The sequence below is a fragment of the Rattus norvegicus genome, chromosome 5, assembly GCF_036323735.1.
Source record: "Rattus norvegicus strain BN/NHsdMcwi chromosome 5, GRCr8, whole genome shotgun sequence".
Classification (NCBI taxonomy): domain Eukaryota; kingdom Metazoa; phylum Chordata; class Mammalia; order Rodentia; family Muridae; genus Rattus; species Rattus norvegicus.
In genome coordinates this window covers 9,028,593-9,047,264 of record NC_086023.1, presented here as the reverse complement: position 1 = coordinate 9,047,264, position 18,672 = coordinate 9,028,593, and the positions used below count along the sequence as shown (strand labels likewise).

Genomic DNA, 18,672 nt, shown 5'->3' with positions numbered 1-18,672 from the left:
CAAAATACCAATCCAATTCTTCAAAGAGTTAGACAGAACAATTTGCAAATTCATCTGGAATAACAAAAAACCCAGGATAGCTAAAGCTATCCTCAACAATAAAAGGACTTCAGGGGGAATCACTATCCCTGAACTCAAGCAGTATTACAGAGCACTAGTGATAAAACCTGCATGGTATTGGTACAGAGACAGACAGATAGACCAATGGAATAGAATTGAAGACCCAGAAATGAACCCACACACCTATGGTCACTTGATTTTTGACAAAGGAGCCAAAACCATCCAATGGAAAAAAGATAGCATTTTCAGCAAATGGTGCTGGTTCAACTGGAGGTCAACATGTAGAAGAATGCAGATCGATCCATGCTTATCACCCTGTACAAAGCTTAAGTCCAAGTGGATCAAGGACCTCCACATCAAACCAGACACACTCAAACTAATAGAAGAAAAACTAGGGAAGCATCTGGAACACATGGGCACTGGAAAAAATTTCCTGAACAAAACACCAATGGCTTACGCTCTAAGATCAAGAATCGACAAATGGTATCTCATAAAACTGCAAAGCTTCTGTAAGGCAAAGGACACTGTGGTTAGGACAAAACGTCAACCAACAGATTGGGAAAAGATCTTTACCAATCCTACAACAGATAGAGGCCTTATATCCAAAATATACAAAGAACTCAAGAAGTTAGACCGCAGGGAAACAAATAACCCTATTAAAAAATGGGGTTCAGAGCTAAACAAAGAATTCCCAGCTGAGGAATGCCGAATGGCTGAGAAACACCTAAAGAAATGTTCAACATCTTTAGTCATAAGGGAAATGCAAATCAAAACAACCCTGAGATTTCACCTCACACCAGTGAGTATGGCTAAGATCAAAAACTCAGGTGACAGCAGATGCTGGTGAGGATGTGGAGAAAGAGGAACACTCCTCCATTGTTGGTGGGATTGCAGACTGGTACAACCATTCTGGAAATCAGTCTGGAGGTTCCTCAGAAAATTGGACATTGAACTGCCTGAGGATCCAGCTATACCTCTCTTGGGCATATACCCAAAAGATGCCTCAACATATAAAAGAGACACGTGCTCCACTATGTTCATTGCAGCCTTATTTATAATAGCCAGAAGCTGGAAAGAACCCAGATGCCCTTCAACAGAGGAATGGATACAGAAAATGTGGTACATCTACACAATGGAATATTACTCAGCTATCAAAAACAACGAGTTTATGAAATTCGTAGGCAAATGGTTGGAACTGGAAAATATCATCCTGAGTGAGCTAACCCAATCACAGAAAGATATACATGGTATGCACTCATTGATAAGTGGCTATTAGCCCAAATGCTTGAATTACCCTAGATCCCTAGAACAAACGAAACTCAAGACGGATGATCAAAATGTGAATGCTTCACTCCTTCTTCAAATGAGGCAGGGAAGGGAGAGGCAAAGATTAAAACAGAGACTGAAGGAACACCCATTCAGAGCCTGCCCCACAGGTGGCCCATACATATACAGCCACCCAATTAGACAAGATGGATGAAGCAAAGAAGTGCAGACCGACAGGAGCCGGATGTAGATCGCTCCTGAGAGACACAGCCAGAATACAGCAAATACAGAGGCGAATGCCAGCAGCAAACCACTGAACTGAGAATAGGTCCCCCGTTGAAGGAATAAGAGAAAGAACTGGAAGAGCTTGAAGGGGCTCGAGACCCCATATGTACAACAATGCCAAGCAACCAGAGCTTCCAGGGACTAAGCCACTCTCTAAAGACTATACATGGACTGACCCTGGACTCTGACCCCATAGGTAGCAATGAATATCCTAGTAAGAGCACCAGTGGAAGGGGAAGCCCTGAGTCCTGCTAAGACTGAACCCCCAGTGAACTAGACTGTTGGGGGGAGGGCGGCAATGGGGGGAGGGTTGGGAGGGGAACACCCATAAGGAAGGGGAGGGGGGAGGGGGATGTTTGCCCGGAAACCGGGAAAGGGAATAACACTCGAAATGTATATAAGAAATACTCAAGTTAATAAAAAAAAATAAGGGAAAAGGGACTTCTTTTATACTTAGTCTTGTATAAAATTTATTTAAGGTTTTGGGTATATCCTTAAAAGCTTTACATTTTTCTTCTTAAGGTTCATTTAAATTTTTAGAATGAAATAGCATATTTGTAGTGTATTCTTCATTATTATAAAAATACCTGTGATTTCCATTATAAGTTACATTGGTTAAACAGTTTTCTGGAGCACTAATGTCTTAGAGTATTGATCTGAATTTTTTTATAATAGTTAACTGTATTCTAATTAGATAGCCTTCTAGTGAAGACCATGTGGTCCTTTTTTCTGCAGTTTTTTCACTGTAGGGAACTTGTAGACCATGACAAATTGTAGGGAAAGAGCAGCCTTCCTCCTGATATTAAAGAGGACTGTCCCAATACTAACAGGTCAGGTTGTACTTAAAATTCCATCTCTTCAGTCATGTGATCTTGAATTTGTACCCCATGTCATGAAGTTGTTTGATTTGGGGAATACTGGTCAAACCCATTTTTTAATATCTGCAAAATGAAAATAATAACAGCACAAAAATTTCATGAGAATTAAATGAACATGTTTTTGCTCACGAATATAGATATGTATTCCTATATGCATATAGGAATGCATATATTGATATGTCAATATATATAAAAATAAGTAAATAATATTTAACATATTTATTTATTTCTTGATAACTGTAAATATATTAGTATATTTATTCCATAATTTTGTTGGAGATGCTTATTTTTATTCCTACCTTCACTAATGTTTCCTTTATAATTGAGAATTAGGTAATTCTGTGAGGAAGAATGATATGCTTTTGTTATTAATTTTCAAAAATAGTGATATAGATGATAGATAGGTAAATGATAGATTGATTGATAGACAATAAATGATAGAAAAATGATAGATGCATAGATAAATGATAGATAGATAGATACATAGATACATAGATAGATAAATAGATACATAGATACATAGATAGATACATAGATAGATACTATCTTTACCTTCCTGGACTGGAAATAACAAAGCAGGACAACATTTTGTGTTTATTGTTAGTAATGCTTTTATTGATATTACTATATTTTAAAGCAACTTTAAAATACAATTAATGTTTAAATGTCTCTATATGATTAATCTATATGATTCAATGATCTAAGGTGTGTTTACTCTCTCAAAACCATCACCATTAAAATAGTAATATCGAACACTTTCTAAAGTCTCATCTGTCTCTTTGTTTTTACTCTTTGTGGTAAGAATAACCAACAGGAGCTCTACTCTCTTAAAAAATCAATGCCTAATACAGTTATATTATAATGTTGTACTGTTAAAGTGTGCTCTGCTCCATAGCAATATGTGGAGTTAATCCACCTTGAATGCAATTAATGGATGCAGTTTTTAAGCAAGCATAGCCTAGCAGAATCACAGTGCTCATTCTTAAAAGACTTCCCATCACTCTGAGATAAAGCAGTCCTTAGGGTTGTTGCTTCACATTTATAATAATTTCCTAAAGTCTCTGTTGAGTGTTGAGATGTCAACTGATGTGTGGGAACTGCCTTTCTTTCATTAGAAAGTTCCAATTAGGGGTTGGGGATTTAGCTCAGTGGTAGAGCGCTTGCCTAGGAAGCGCAAGGCCCTGGGTTCGGTCCCCAGCTCCGAAAAAAAAAAAAAAAAAAAAAAAAAAAAGAAAGTTCCAATTAGATACAGGTTAGTTTTATCTCCACACACATGCACAGATTCTTTTCTCAGAAGCCACTACCTACCTCATAAGTGACACAGGGATGTATGTGGGTCAGTACCTCCTAGAAATAGAAAGCTTTGCTTCAAAGCAGCCTTGATTTGCACCAATAACTACTGATCTCATTATCAGGAAGTTGGACCATGTGTGTATTGCTTAGTAATTATCCTGTAGTCTCTGTAGCCAATGACATTGTTCTAATTATTATACCACATATATACTCAACATTTACTCTATGGTTACAAGGTTAGTTTATATTGTAAGCACCTGGTTTAATGTTTACCGAGGGACTCTAGACCCTTGGCTTTTGTTATGGGACGTGATTTCCTCCTAAAATTAATGAAAGTCTGAGACTCCAATACTCACAAATGAGCCATTATTTAGAAATGTTATTTTCACAGTTAATTGTTTTCAGATCATACCATTAGGGTAGGGCTTAATCAAATATAGAAAATTTTATTAGCTTATTTTTTGCTTAAGTTTGAGACAGTGTCTAACTATGTAGCTCAGGCTGGCCTTGAACTTACAATCCTCCTGCCGGGGCCTACAAAATGTTAGAAACCAATATACCCAGCTTAATTATTATTTTTCAAAGAAAATAAGATGCCAGGAAGAGAGGGGAAAGACTGTGCTACAGTGGAAGCAGAGACAGGAGTAATACATCTATGAGGCAGTGGATTCAGGATTGTAGGCAACCTCAAGAAGCTGGTCCAGTGACCACACCTTATCCCTCACAGTCCCCTGAAGGAACCAACCGGCTAATGTTGACTTTGGTTGTCTAGTCTCAAGAACTGTGGGAAAATACAACTCCAAGCTGTCCAGGTTATAGTACTTAGTTTGAGCAGCCACAGGAAGTGGATACAGTCTAATAACTCCCTCTTCCAACCACCTGCTCTGTTCTCCCCTCCTCAGTTCTCAAGGGGCTTAGAGCCCTGCAATACACAATCTCCAGTCCTCTCATGTATTTATGTATTATGTATTTATGTGTTTGTTTATTTATTTATTTACATCCCAAATGTTGCCCCCTTCTGATCCTCCCTCTCAGAGTTCCTCTCTCCATCCTCCCTCCCCTTCACCTCTGAGAGGGTAGTCTTCCTCATGTCCCCCCACCCTGGTACATCAAGTCTCTACAGGATTAGTCACATCCTTTCCTATGAGGCCAGACCTGGTAGTTCAGTCTCTGGGAGCTCCCAGGGGTCCAGGTTAGTTGACACTGTTGGTCTTCCTATGGGATTACCATCTCTTTGGGGGCCTTCAATTCTTCTTGATTCCTCTGATTAAACCTGGCCTAATTTTAGACAAGCACTGAAGAAGGCCACTTGGACTCCCCTAGTTTTTGACTTCATTATACTTTGTCATTGCATGACAATATGTCCATTTCCCTTTTCACAGGGAAGTAATTGATCTTATGGTTTAATATAAATAGACATTCTATCAGTCTGTCTGTCTATCATCTATCTATCTAATCTATCTATCTATCTATCTATCTATCTATCAATCTGTCTATCCATCATCTATGTACCTATGAAAGGTAAGGGTATAATGTTTTGCTAGCAACTTTAAAATGTTGCTATCAACTTCTAAAACACCTAATGTGTCTGATAGAGAACAAAATCACTTGTGTTAGAGATGACCAGTTGGTCCTTGAACCTCTCCCTTGCCAGTAGTTTTGCCAACAGACCTTAGGAAAACCAATATGTATGTATATAGTAATATTGATGGATTTTTCTCGGCTCTCCTGAAAACTAAGTAATGTTGAATTAAAGCCCATGACAGTGGTAAGGATAAATGTAAAGGTTCAAAGGGAAAGACTACTTGTGACATGGGAGAAAAAGCTTACCCCTGATTAATTCACATTACTATCCAGCCTTATGCTATTCTTGAAGGATTCTTAATGAAACAGACTTTTCATTAAACTGGAGCAACAGAAAGTTACCTTTCGAGGCAAGATGGATATATCTTGTGCCAATTCAAATTGTCCTCACGACAGTCACTGCGCTGGCGAAAATAGAATGAAGAAGAGTTTCTCCTCACATGCACTGCCTACTTACATTGCGGTTTCTGTCCTGCAGTATTTCTTAGATACAGACAGAGAATTATTCATGGTCATAAGTCCTAATATATTTCAACTCCTAAAGCCATAGACAGGCTCTCTGTTTACAGTAACCAAGATGTCCCGTGGACATTGTATCCTTTGGGGAGAAGGATAGGCCATTGTAATTCACTTTACATCCTAATTTATATGGATTAAACTTGTTTACCTTCAAGACTGTACAGATTGCACCATCAAGTTCCTGCCCAGAAAATGGAAGATATAAGTTATTTGGTACTTTATTTTAAGATGAGGTTCTTCACTGCTGCTATATCTATGCCTGGATTGAACACTAATATTATATTACAAGCCTCCAGTTAATTTTTATTTCTTAATTTCATTTGCTAATTTATGCAATTGTATTATAAGTAGATTTCTCTTGGAATCATGACAATAGGAGAAAACAGTAAATCTAACAGTATTACAGCATGCTCTCTGTATCAGAGAAGAGAGACGTAGAATGCCTAAGCTTTGCAGTGGAAAGGCAGTACACACTGAGCCCAGCACTCAGGGGAGGATTCGAGAGGATTTGTCAAATTCCAGGTGTCTGCTTGCCATTTTAGTGCTGTTTTCTTGTTTTCTCCTTATCTTAAAGGCATGCTAGGTTCCCATACACTTTTCTGTGTTTCTCATAGAGACCGTACTTTATTAAGGCCAAGAAATAGTTTGTGGTTTGGCCTCAAATTCATAGCTTGCAGGAGATAAGTGAATGTAGACATCTATCAAAACTCTGACCTCTTCTGGTAGCTATTTGACTGGAAGTGGGAGACCTACCTGTCCTCATTCCTTAGATCCATGAGTGTTGGATCCACTTACCAGACAATCTCTCTGGCCCCAAACCTTAAAAGAGAAGACTGGGACCAACTGTTGTGCAGTTGTTGATTTATGCGTCCTAGGTTTGGCTGAGAACTGGAGTCATCTATCAAGTCTCTCATCAAAGCTCATTGTAAAAATCCCAGAAGTCTATCTTATAGGGAATGAGGCTGTCTATGCCTGTTTGGCCAGAAGAATACAGAACAACTTTTTACTATAGTTTGAGGTGGCACCATTCACCCGATTTTGTTGAAATTCTTACTGAGGATGAAGTTACATACCACCGAGATGTCTAATTACCCTAAGACCACCATATTGTAAGGAAACACAAGCTGGCAGGTATGGAGTGTTATGTTGGAGAGACACTCATCCATATTCAGTTCCTCCTGTCATCCTATTTCAGGGGCCAGATATGTGAATAAAGTCTTCAAATAACTCCATTCTTGGCCACCATTAAATCATGACCACAAGATGTCACAAGAGAGAACTTGTTGAGTTGAGATTGAACAACCTTCAGAACCATAGGATAAATAAAATGAGACTCTGCAAAGTCACTAGGCTTTGGAAGCATCTTCTGACAAATAGAATCTCATCTAAGTTCCTAATATGTCACACTGGTCGACTTTATTTATACAGTGCCAGTCAGAGATGCTAAAGCAGTTAATATTTTTAGGCCATGAATGACCTTCAAAACTCATATCTATTTTCTAGTCATTGACCAGATCACCTACAGCTTTTATGGCATCTCCTTGATTGTGTCTCCATCACTGCCTAACATATTCCAATACACCAATCCTTAACTTTGCTCTTGTAAGACAAAGAATTTTAATGGCACATGGATAGAACATGGCTTCCCTGGATTAACTGCTAGCTTGATTATTCAGTATGAACACAGTCCTGTTTTATTTTATTCTGAAAAATGAAACAAGTAATGGTTTATGTGCAGTGGGAATAGTTCTACCATAGATTTTCTTTACTCTGTCTTCAATTTGTTTTATTTAGCAAGAAAGATAGAAACTGTGGGAGATATACTATGTCCATAGACATTAAAGTTCTCTAAAGCCCTCTTTACCTGAAATTTCTCATGGAAATCTCTCACAGGCTACCCCTACCATCCATTTATTTTACTGTCTTCTGAACCATTCAATGTCAAAAAATTCATGTTATCAGATTTTACCAAGTCAATGTTAGAGACGTTTCCTACCCCTCTCTGACTCATGCCTATGTTCCAAGAACAAGCTTAGCATTGCCTGGGTTGTTAGGCACTCTAGCTTAGTTACCATGGTAAAGAATCTTGTCTGTTTTGATTCTAGAATAGCACGGCAGTTTACTCAGCAATGCTAGGAGACACTCCTTCAGATGAATAGCATTCTGGTATAAGCCAGTATAGCAGAGTCCTCCTCAAGCTTTCCTTAAAAGCCACTTTTCTTTTGTATGTAAGACCAGAGACTATACATAGTATCCTTTTTATAATATATTATGTACTAATGGCAACTTTTAAGTAGATTGGATTACAAGTCAATGGAAATTGTAATAATTTTATTTACATACCCAAGAGGACCATCTTACACATCCCCCTGGGAGCTGTCAGTATGTTAAGTATAGGAAGCATGTCTAATGCCCTGTCTTCAGTTCATCTGTGCTGCAGTGCAACAGTAGTCTTAAATCACTCTGCTTTTTGGTGCTTCTTAGATTTCCTCAACAACAACAACAACAACGACAACATAGTCTTTATTATAGAAAATGTCAAAGACATACGAAGGTAAAGGATACTCTACAATGAACACCCCTTTCCTGATATTTCATCTAAGTCTTGTAAAACAATGGTCGACTTTATTTGTACAGTCCCCTCTGCTAGATTTCCACTGCTACGACAGATGCAATAGTTTATTTGCAGTTTCAGAGGTTTTGACCTCTGCTTGTCTGACTCCATTGCTGTAAGATCATAGCAAAGCAGGAAGGTGGGGGTGGGGTACAGCAGAGAAAAGGTGCTCAGATGAGGAAGCTAGAAAATATCATGTCAGGAGGATGACTGGAGAAAGACAGACCCTGCAAAACCTCACCTCATCGTCTAATAATCCATTCAGCTATGCAGATCAGGATTAACCTATTAGTGAGATAACACTTTGATAATCTCTCAACATCACCACGATCTGAGGAACAAGCCTTCAACCCGCATTCATCTATGAGACACTTCATATCTAAATCCCACTCTGAGCCAAACCATGATTCCTTTCACAGTATTTTATTGTGTACCTCTCAGGTAGAAGAACTTTGTAAGCAAAGTTATGATTATCCTACCACATTTGCAAAAGCTCATAGTAACTCCTTAAAGTTCTAAATTATTCAAACAATGCTTACTGTTTAAATGTTTACAATTGTCTCCTGTGGTTTTTAATGTGTGCAGATTGGGATGCACATGCATTTTAATTTATTGATATTTTTATTGTTATTGTTGTTTTCTCCTTGGTCTAGATTTTGTTTATTAAGTCACTGAGGTGTTAAAAACTTTTTTCTGTTCTATATTTGTTCTAAAAATTGATTGTTGAATCATAAATTTAAATAGATTCAAATTCTTGTTTTGCAACTTTTTTTATTTACTTCACAAGATTCAGGACAACTGTGGCAGACATCACTGATGGTTCATATATTAGTCATCTTTGACTTTATAACTAATTGTCTCAAATTTTGTGGCCACAACCAACACAAATAACAATTTATAATATTCTACAGTGTCCATGACTAAGAGACCAATGTGAGTAAGGGTATTGCTTAGGGTATTGCACAAGAGGGCAGGCATGGTATGGATAGGGAACATATTTGAGGTAGGCCTCAAATGAGAAGGTCTTGTATACAGGTTCACGCACATTGTTGGGCAAATCCAGTTCTGAGCAGTTGCAGTATTAATGATGTCATTGGCCAGCTGTCTTTCAGTTGAAAAATACCATAAACTTCTAGAGGCTCTTCGAAGTTCTTCCCTACATGGATTTTATAACATAGTCAATTCACAAGGTTGTAATTTGCTCTTTCATAATCAGCAAGAGGAAGATAAAAATCCCCCTCCAAAAAGGATAGGCACTACAATCATGTATATATAATCATATGTCATATTGAAATCTTGTCACACTTACTGAGTAAAAGGCAGTTATGGGTTACTCATGGGTGAGTAATATCCATAAGCTTGAACAAGAAGCAGCCACATTAGTCACACCCTATAGGCTACCCTCCACAGTTTGAGAACATTAGCAGAAAATACAGCCTGGCATATAGGGTCTAATGACTTTCATTTAATATTTTCTTAGCTTTCTCTCTAGTCTCCTGGTCCTGCCAGTTGATCTCTCCTTGGATCTCACGTATGCCTTTCCAGCTTTTGTTTATGCTGTCTACACACAAACAAGGCTTCATCTCCTATCTGTGGACTATTCCAAAATGTTTCATTTTCTTATGGAGGCAATTTAATTTTCTGCATTTCAATCACTTGATTTCCTGACTGTCCTGATTAGTTTTCATTGTTATTCTGAAACAACCAAGCCTGGAGGCTTGTCTGTTGGGGATTGTCTTGACTGTTGATTGATGTGGGAGGATATAGTCATTGTAAGAGGTGTGACCCCCTAGCAAGTTAAGTGGTCCTAGATTGTGTATGAAAACTGGCTAAGTACAAGCTAGAGAGAGTGATAAAAGATCAGCACTTTCCCATATCTCTTGCCTGGAGTTACTGCTCCCAATTCCCTTCACTATATACTGTCACCTAGAAGTATAAGATAAACCATTTCCTCCTCGAAACTGATTTTGGTCATGGTGTTTAGTACAGCAAAAGAGAGCAAACACAAATACTGGCCTTTTTCTTCCCTCCAAGACAGTAAATATCTCATTTACTTGTCTTCCTGGACATGGAAACACATCAGTTCTTGTGTTTACCTTAGTATTCAGTACCATCTGATATGCCTTTAGACGATGAACAGTAAAGAATTTAATGAACTGATAACCATGCTCACAAAGAGTGGAAGCCACTACAACTTTCTTTTCAGTCTCCAAGTTAAAATCTCTAAAATTAGAACCATTAAATGAAAGTTATTCTGTTGATAAAAACAGAATTTCCAGACCTTTCCATCATCTCCTCAAAGAAGAGATGATCAGGAAAAGCCCAACTTCTCAGCAAGTTTAAATTCTTAGTCCTAGACAGGAAGAAAGTCAGCTGTCTCCCAGGAGGTATTTCCAATATGGGGATTTTAAACATAAATGAGCATCTCTCCCGTAGAGCACTTGCTAAGACTCAGATTGCTGGGTGCCGCCCCCAGACTTCAGTATCTATCTGGTGACACCACCTACAGCTTTATCCTATGATGCTGCAGTCACAGTCACAAATCTGCATTTTAAACAAGTTGCCAGGTGGTTCTGATGCTGCTTTGTGAGCAACTGCAACTCTAAGATATTGTTCAAATGTCTCACAAGACAGCAAAATACAGCAGGACAATGAAGAGGACCATGCTGGAAACCATGCAACCTTAGGAACAGGTGAAGAGAGGCCTAAAGTCATAGTTCTTTAAAACTCAATTACCATATTACCAAAGTTCCTGGCAGCATCCAAATATTCTAGAGACAGCCAAATATTACAAGACTAGGAAGAAGGCACAGGGTGTTTTTTGTTTGTTTGTTTGGTTTGGGTTTTTTTGTAGAAGATGTGAAGATATTGATGTGTAAGTCTACAAAATTCAGTGGGTGCAATATAGCCCTCCAGGAAACCTGAGTCCTTGCTCATCTGCATGTCATCAACAGGAGTAATTCTTAAATTTGAAGGCAGTCATTCAGATATCCATTGGAGCTTCTTGTTGTTTTACTACTCAGGACTGCTCTGTCATTACCATTAAAAAGTAACTTGTTCCTAATGTTGGGCAGTTTCTAGAATATTTGATAATGGAAATTCTTTTTTGCTTTTATTGCATGTTTTATAAGTAAAAATACTGTTTAGAGCATTAAACTTCTAAGCAATACACAAATACCCATGTTTTACCAAATAATAGTCCTGTATAGATGAATAGAGAACTAACTTCAACTGAAAGAAGTCTCCTTCACTAAATAATTCCCTAGCAACTTTACCAGCACTTTGAATAACTGAAGAGATCTTTCCTCTAGTCAATACTCTTTGTAAGGTACCTACTCAGAAATAGGAAAATGTTCGGGGTTTAACCAAATCTGAAAGATGAAAGAAAAAACAGTCTAACAAGAAAGTGTATCTTATTAGTGAGTCATACAGAGATTTGATTTTAACAAGTCATGACCATAACACACAAAGTCATGTGTTTGAAATTTGATGTGATTTGTTTTCTTAATAGGTCAAGACACATCTTCAAAAGACCTATTTATTTTATGTATGTGAGTACACTGTAGCCGTTATCAGACACAGCAGAAGAGGGCATCGGATCCCATTACAGATGGCTGTGAGCCACCATGTGGTTGCTGGGAATTGAACTCAGGACCTCTGGAAGAGCAGTCAGTGCTCTTAACCGCTGAGTCATCTTCCAGCTCCAAGAGTGGGTTCTTATTAACAAAGAACCATGTGATCTCACACAGACTCCCAGCACAATGCCACCTATCAGTTGTTTGATATTCTCAGAAGGTCCACAGCTGTTAGTTTCCAGGACAATAACCCTAAATACAACTCGTTTCCTTACAAGGCAGCCAGCTTTAGGTACTTCGTTATGGTAACAGAAAATGGAGTAAGACAGTAAGGTCATTTCATACCGCTTTGCCTATGAACACTGGGCAGCCAGGAAGCTGCATATATTGGAAGAAAGCCATGCACAAGAACAATGGTTATGGTAGATGTAATGTGAGTCTCAGTATGTTCTGTCTCCTCTGTCCTTAGAGGCATCAATTATCTTCCCTGAGGATTAACTGGAAAATCTTTCTAAGATGACTTGGCCTAGGTATTTATTTCTGTAATCTCAATATGTAGGATGTGGTGAATTGGAGGCCAATCAAGACTACACAATGATATCCTGTCTCTCTACACCAAGAGTTGAGGGTGCAACTTGAAAAGCATCCCAAGGGCCTGAATTTGATCTCCAGTGTTGCAGAAAAGGAAGAAAATAACAATAAAAATACCAAGAGACTGATGTCTGGAGGACAGTGACTGATACCAGCTCTGTCCTTTAGAGGCAGTTTTGAGCCTCCTCCGCTCCTTTTGTGTGATTTTCCCATTTGACTGAACTGCATGAAATTGCCATATTGAGCAAATTTTTGTCCTTCAAAAACAATCTCATGTAGCACAAACATAATTTATCAGGAACAGTGTTATATGTCATGTATATTTATGAACTTGTTTAATTTCTTTGGCTTTAAATTCTTGCTAAAGATTCGCTTGTAGATTACATTAGAATTTTTTAAACAGGCAAATTTATGCATGTATCTTAGCATCAGATAACAGACCTAGACAGACTTAGCATGCCAGGGAGTTTCTATGGGTCACCCAAGTCATTACATTACAAAAAAGGTTAGTTAAACTGATTATGCAATGACCAACCAACTTCAGAAGGAACTTAAGATATAAATTCCATACAAAAACAGAAAACTAAATTCTTATAAAAGCTTCACATTTCACTTTATAATAGTATTCAAAAATATAGAACAGATTTTATTGTTTTAAAAAGGCTTGGAAATAAACCTGGAAAAGCAAATCCATATTCACTCCTTCCTTTTCCATCACCATCCTGCTGACTTGGATGTCTCTCTCACTCCTGGCACTCTCTCCTGACTGAGTTTAAGCACATGGAAAGACAAATGGATTCTTTGCCACAGGATTCACTTTCTAGTTCAACCATGTTACCCTTCCAAAACACACCACTGGCTTAATTACACCAATGGCTACCAAATGACCCACAATCTACACATAACAAAGTTTCTGTGCTTATTTGATTTATTTACGTTCAATCGATTTTAATTATATTTATCCTTTGTACATTAGCATCTTTTGTGAACATTCCTTATCCACTGTGCATGGAAGAGCAGAATTCTTGTTGACTTTTTAACCTTTAAAAGTATTATTGTACTATCATGTAAAGGGCTGTTCATTGGTACGTAAATCTTAATGAATGTATGGATGTAGTCATCATTATCATTGGAGCTGTAGATACATATGTTCAAAGTTTCCTCCTGTCCTTTCATGGCTTTGTTGTGTGTGTTATCTCATAAGAACACTTAAAATAGGAGCCAGACTGAAAGATTTTAAATAATAGTGCAGTATATTTAGCCATAGGCACTATTTGGCACAACTCTGTCACTATTACAAAAATGCCCAAGACAATCAGTTTATAAAGAGAAAAACTTATTCTGTATCATGGTTCAGGAGGTTTCAGTCCAGGATCAATTTCCCAGTGCTTTGGGACCCGTACTAAGGCAATTCATCATGGTAGGAGCTTGTTGGGGAACAAGACTGCTCATATCATGAGTGGGAAGCAGTAGACAGCAGGAAGGGAATCAAAAATGTGGTGATTCCTTTCAAGAACTTAATCCCTAACAATCCAAAGATTTCTCATTGGGGCTCACTCTCCATTTCAACAACCTTCCAACAATACTACTTGGGTGATCAGTCTAACTTTTAAATACTTTTTAACTTTTTATTGCATATTTTATGTATTTACATTTCAAATGTTATCTCCTTTCCCCCCTCTCTCATTCCCCTTCCCCCTCCCCCTGCTTCTATGAAGATGCTCCCTCTCCCACCTTGACACCCAGAGTAGGGGAATCTACAATAAGGAAATGAGCTTTCACAGAACCAAGGGCTTCTCCTCTTACGGATGCCACACAAAACCATCCTCTGTTACATATGCGGCTGAATTGCATCCCTTCTCCTTCAAGCTCCTCCTAGATACCCTCCATTTCCTCCCACTCTCAAGTTGATAGCCTTTTTCTATGACCATATTTGTTACATGTATGTTTGTACTTGTGTGTACAAATACACACACACACATCTGCTGAGTTTGTGTTTTATTGTTTGTGTGTATATGGTTTCAAAACTGACTAATTTGCATTAACAACCAATAAGGTGACTCATCCCTGTAAAAGCCTAATCCTCTTTCCAGCAGTCAATGGTGCAGTGTCCTGCATGGTTAGGGTACCAGAACCCTAGTGGGAGTGGTAAGGAGATGAAGAAAGGATGGACACACATAGAGTCAGGCTGGGAGTAGTTGGTGTTCTTTATTGCTGCTGCTACTCCTGCAACCTAGAACCTCAGCTCAATTGTTAGGCACAGCACAGAGGGAGAAGTTAGCTATCAATCATGTACAGTACACAGGAGTTCCTGAGTTTAGATAGGAGGCCTAGAGCAGACTCTTAGGCTGTAAACATCCTCAAGGAGGAAGATAAAGTTGTTAATCTTTGCATACACTGGTTAACCACTCATAACCACTCATAGACATTCATACTGGGGTCTCAAGGAAAGCTTTACCCTTCCTCTTGAGCCAGGTCTGTATGGGAAGGGCTTTGATAATTTCTCATGGGGCAACCAGCCGTAGTCCTCAACACGCTTTACCATGTCCAACTACGCCTTTACTCAGGACTTGGGTCACTCAGAGCTTATGGTCCCTCCATAATAGTTGCCTGTAGTTCTGTGTCTAAGGGTAGGGCCCCAAGGTATTTTCTCCTTCCGTGTTAGCATGTCCCCTGGTACTGCCATTGTTCCAGTCTTATTATGCAGTGATTTCTAGGAGAGACTCTTTCTCAGCAGGTTTCTAGGTATTCATGGTCCTAACATCTTTCCACCCTCCCCTCCACTATGTCTCCTGGGCTACAGAAGTAGAAGCTGTGATATAGACGCATCCACTGGAGCTGGGCTCCCATGAGCTCTCCATCTCTGTATTATATCCAGTTGTGATTTTCTGTGACGGTCTCCATTTTTCTGTATTGAGAAGTTTCTTTTATGAGAGATGGTAAGTGCAGTTATCTGTGGGTAGAAGGATAAGCTAGAATACAGTTTGGATTTATACTCTCCTACTAAAGTGGTGGTGGTAGCTCAACCAAGAAACTCACCAAGAAGCTGGCTGGGTTTCTTGTACCAGGCATGATGTTCCTCCTGTCCAATTAGATAACTGTTGATTGCCACCCATATGCAAGTGTGACTTTTTCACCTTTATGCATATTTTACCATGCTGGTCATTGTTAGGTGTCACAGCTGAGTCAGGCTGTTTAATTACTTCCTGTTCTCTCTTCCCTTCCTTAATTACTTCCATTCCAGAATGTTTTCTGGAATCCTGGTAGCTTGACACTAGGAAAGAGGCTTTCTTTCTAGTCCAGCTTGAATCCTGGGTCCAAAGTGTGTTGTTTCTTCAGCAATAAGCGTTCATCTTCGACTTTAGAGAAGCAACCAAATGCTATATGAATGATCTACATTGTTTTTATAGTTGTGTGGCCCATGAGTCTTTAACACATGGGTTGTTAAACTACAGCGGATGCTGTGCTGTATTGTAGAGCCCAGAATGTTTGCTTTGATGTTAAACGTCAGTGTTGGTACCCTGACCTCTTTTTACTCTCTAGAACTCAGTTTGGTTAGAACAACAATCGCGAGGAACATAATGAAGTCCATCATGCACTTTTATCCAATCTGGACTCTTCAGTTGGAGGTACAATAAATTATTTGGGGTACAAAATTTACTCAGTAATAGTCTATTATTGGCAATGTGTTTCTGCACGTTGTGCATCTTGTCTTGCAATATTGAAAGAACTCAAATTTTTACCAGCTTCTATGGTTCAAAGGAAATTTATTTTTCTGGTTCAGTGTTTCTTGAGTGGGGACAATCTTACCCTACTTCTTTATTTCTTCCTCTGTGTTACCATTTAGAAGCATTTGGCAGTGCTATGGGCATATTTGGATATCAATAATGGCACCTGGTGGCTAGAAGCCAGAGGTTGATGCTGTGAAGTGATGGTGCAGTGCTCAGCTCTGCAAGGTCTGCCTTGGCTTTTGTGCCGCATCTCTTCCACTCAATCAAAACCTCTTCCTGGCCAGATTATCAATAGTGCCAAGTTATGACAAACAGGTCTCACTGAGACAAGATATAGTTCTATTCACAACTTACCTTTTGTGTCTTTGTGCATCATTGAAGGTCATTGTTCACTCTTTGTTTTCTGGTTCACCTCCTGCTACATAGCATCCCGAAGGTAAGCTGAGTTGCTTACCATGATTTACCATTAAGTGAATAAACTATTCATTTATGTACTTAAAAACACATGACAGTAAAGACACCAAGAGGAGATACAAAGATATATCAAATAGAAACAACTGACATTAAGATTCCATCTCTGTCTACACTGTTCTATATCTAGTTGGAGACTCATTTGTCTTTCTGAGAAAGAAAATGACCAGTGGGTACACTTCTTGGAGAATGACCCCAGGACATCTGTGGTACATTTTGACCACCAGGGCGTTCCTCTCTACTTCGAGTGGAATGTGACTCTTCACAGTAGAAATCTGATTCTGAGTTCTTTGGAGGCGAAAAACACAGTTTTATTGTTCAAATTGCATCAGAGGCAGAACTGTGTGGGGGTGAGGACAGGAAAATACGACCCTTTGTGATCATAATGTGGGGAAAATGTTTGGCTTAATAACAGGTTACAAAATAGACTTCTTAATCTAAAACGATAAAATCTCCTGAGCAGGGGCAGGCTGAAGTCTCAGATAATGAGCAAATGAGGCAATATTTATTCACATTGCATGTACTGGGAGAGTTCTAAAGAGTAACCCTTTCTTGCCTACAATAAACCATGTCTAAATTTTGAAAGGTTCCTGTTCCTCCTCACTGCACCGGACACAAAAGGCCAAATCAAGAAGTAAATGAGTGAGTCAATCTTGTGGAATTTAAGCTAAGTGAGCAGTCAATTATAGATGGTTCTTAACTGATTATGATGGAATAATGTACAAACATGGAATCATCATAATCAAACACAAAACACCAAAAAGACCACTATGAACAAAGAAAAGTTGTGCACTTACAGCCTTGACTACTACCCCTCCTATACTATATGTGGGCATATAAACACATCTATGTGTATATCCCAGTGTGTGTGTGTGTGTGTGTGTGTGCCCATACATGTGCAGGTGTGTGTGTATGATGCGGTTACAGGTCTAACCTAAAATATACTTTCTAGGCTGATGTGTATGATATCTAATATCCAACTGATGAGGCTATTTTGTAAGGCTGTGAGAACATTAGGATGTGAGGAAGAATTTCTGGTGAGCAGAAAGTCACTTTTGAGCTTGTATCTTGGTCCCTACTTCAGAGTTCACTCTTTGCTTTCTGGTTCACCTCCTGCTACATGACCCCCCCCCCCCCGAGGTGAGCTGCTTACCATGATGTACTGAAACTCTAATGAATCTCTATTCCTTTATGTTGCTTCTGTTAGATATTATGGTATCTAACAATACATGTAAGCAATACGTATGTAATTACTGTTGCTATAGGCCTTAGCTTTGGATAAAATTCTTCATGGTATACCCTCAGCCCTCACATTTTTACTATTAGGAGGTACATGACTCTTTAGGAGGTATTTATGAGAAATTCTTAGGTAGGAAAGCTTGTGTAGAGTACACATGGCCCTAAATTCAATCCCCAGTGATTAATGGAGGGAAAGGGAGAGAGAGGGATTGATATGATGAACTGGTACAGCTCTCTTGCTATTTTTCTCCTATACGTTCAGCTCATTCTCCTGCAGAGGGCCTTATAGAGGGAAATGTGTGCCTACACACATTGCCTCAGCTTACCTAAAACCCTTTCAGATTCTTGGCTGCAGGGCTCATTTGAAGTCCATTGCTTTGAATTGGAGAATTTGTCTCCCAAACTAACAAGATGAAATAGGAAACAGCTTTCACTACATGACCTATCTGCCATCTACTTTTCTAGAACATTCTTGGAAACAGAAGAGTTAAGTGTGAAACTTTACAAAGGTTTCTAGGATTTTCTCCTTTAGGAAAAGTATCTCTAGCCAGATGTTTGAACAGTGG

At 38.8% G+C, this 18,672-nt stretch overlaps 1 pseudogene; it reads left to right on the top strand.

The window, feature by feature from the left end:
• The first annotated feature begins 8,031 nt into the window (after window positions 1-8,031).
• Window positions 8,032-18,672, top strand: part of LOC102555640 (uncharacterized) — a 35,117-nt pseudogene continuing 24,476 nt past the window's right edge.